We start from the raw sequence: 2,252 nt of genomic DNA, 5'->3' as shown, positions 1-2,252 counted from the left end.
GGTTGTAACCCATCTTGCACTTTGATCCAGACATATCCGTTTCTTGTCCATGTAGATGTTATATGTTTTTGTTTTTTTAACAACCTTGCCTCACGTGCAATAGTTGCATTCTTTTTTGTTAGATGTTCGTTGATGTATACCTTTGTACCTTTTAGTTTTTTTGCCTGCATCATCACATTATTTCTTAGTTTCCTGCTAAGGAATCTAATAACTATTGCAGGTTTGCTTTTATCCAATCCAGGCAAGGTGTAACAAATAGACACATCCTCATTTTCCACGTTAAAGTCTTTTTCCTGCAGAAATGACACAACCTGATCTTCCAATGTCCGTAGGTCTTGATGTGATGCGTCTTCAGTTATTGCAGGACCTGTCACAGCTTTTGCAAAGGACTTTGGTTTTACTGTAAGACCAGTTATAATCAAATTTTCTTGTCTCGCATTCCTTTCCATGTCGTCAACCCTTTTTTCAAGTTCAACAATTTTTTTGTCCTTTTCACTTATTTGAATTTTGAGTTGTTTCACCTCTTCAAATAATCCAAGTATTTGTTCTTGTTTTGATGTCAGCTTAGCTATTTCCATACTCATAAAGTTTAAGGATGTTTTAATGTCCTCCATGTCTTCTGTACTTAGTTCTCCCAAAAGTTCTTTCTTTCCACGCTTGGATTTACTTGACATTCTAATTCACAATGTGGAGATATTGTTTTATAAAGTAGCCATGCAAGGCCAATGCCCAATCTCCAGTCACAGATGCCCTCTGATGGTAGCCAGTGGTCACTGCACCCGAATCCGACGCCAGAAAATTAAAAAAGAAGAAGACAAAAACAGATCTTGCTACCCAAGCAGCCGTCAAAATCCTCCACCGAAGACCGGATCCTAATGACACCCAGATCCGATGACAGCAGACCTGAACCCTCGCCCTGCAGAGCAAGCCCAACCTTGGCAGATAGTCTCCAACTGCAGCCTCACACCGCCCAATTATCTGAAACAACTATTGAAATTATCTGAAACCAAAATGTTGAAATGAGTGCACTAAATGTGAAATAAGCTGAAAAAGCTGGAATTAACATAAAAAACAGCTAAACACTTGCTCTTGTCAAGGGCGGGCGCCTTTTCCTCTCTTTCTCTCCAATTTGCTTTGCTTTGTCTTCAAAGCACTTCCAGGAAGCTTTCGGACTTCCGGGAAGATGGCGCCGGTGCTGGTGGCTTGCCGTTCACCTCTGTCTGTTTTGATAGTTTTTTTTTTCTGTTTTTGTCATTTTTCTTCTGTGACATCAACTCACTGCTTGTTTATGATCGCCAACAACTTTTAAATATACAATTATCTACTGCAAACCCTGCCTTGTTCAACCACTTTGATCGGGGCTCTGGACCCCCACCCCCTCTGCTTGTTGATGTTCCTGTTTACCTGCAGCGCGCAGCGTTTCTGCCCGCCCGAAAACATTGCTCCAGGCGCCGTGGAAGACGTGCCGGCCGTCTCGTGAGGATTAAAGCCAGCATCAAGCTCTCTGCTGCTTCGTCATATGCTGCTGATCATCAGATGTTAAACTGTCTATCCGGATGCTTCGCTGATCCACTCAACTCTAGCCTGCTTCAGGTGGCCGGGCCTGGTGCAGCCACGGCTGTTTTGGTCATCTCCAGTGGAACTTAACCAACTCCGGACTGTCTGCTGCATCATCTCCTGCCGACCATCTGCTGGATATTTGTCTGTCCGGGTGCTTCGCTGATCCTACTGGGTCCTGCCTGATCCCCATAGTCGAGCCTGTCCAGCGCCGTGGGTGCGCGCAGAGCTACGGCGTCTCTGGTCCTTGGAGGCGCGCTTCAAACTCCAAAAATCTGAAACAACTGATCTGTGCTCCGTGCTCAGCTTTTCCTTCAGCTACTGGTCCTACAAAGATTGCTCTGCTGAATGTGAGGTCACTGAAAAATAAACTTTCATCTTAAACAACTTTTTCTGCTCCAATGGACTGGACTTCATGTTTGTTACAGAGACCTGGCTTGTCCCTGGTGAGTTAAGTGTTTTTTCTGAACTTTTGCCGGTGGATTGTGCCTTTTTTAATGTTCCAAGGACTTCTGGTAGGGGTGGTGGATTATTAACAGTTTTTAAAAAGCTCTGGAACTGCAGACCGCTACAGGCTGTAACTTTTCAGAGTTTTGAACTGCTGCATTTTGAGCTGGGCCGCTCCAACCCAACACTCTGCTGCCTGATCTACAGACCACCCTCGTACAACAAAAACTTTATAAGTGAATTTTCTG

General features: G+C 44.3%; 1 protein-coding gene across 1 annotated transcript in view; it reads left to right on the top strand.

The window, feature by feature from the left end:
* The window catches only part of LOC119417403 (transcription factor E3), a gene marked incomplete in the record, with an annotated part of 18,752 nt that overhangs the window by 2,802 nt on the left and 13,698 nt on the right, over window positions 1-2,252 (top strand).

Source organism: Nematolebias whitei, chromosome 11 (genome assembly GCF_014905685.2).
Source record: "Nematolebias whitei isolate Nwh7 chromosome 11, NemWhi1, whole genome shotgun sequence".
In the NCBI taxonomy this organism is placed as follows: Eukaryota; Metazoa; Chordata; class Actinopteri; order Cyprinodontiformes; family Rivulidae; genus Nematolebias; species Nematolebias whitei.
The sequence above is the reverse complement of the archived record's forward strand: the minus strand, read 5'-3'. Positions and strand labels throughout refer to the sequence as shown.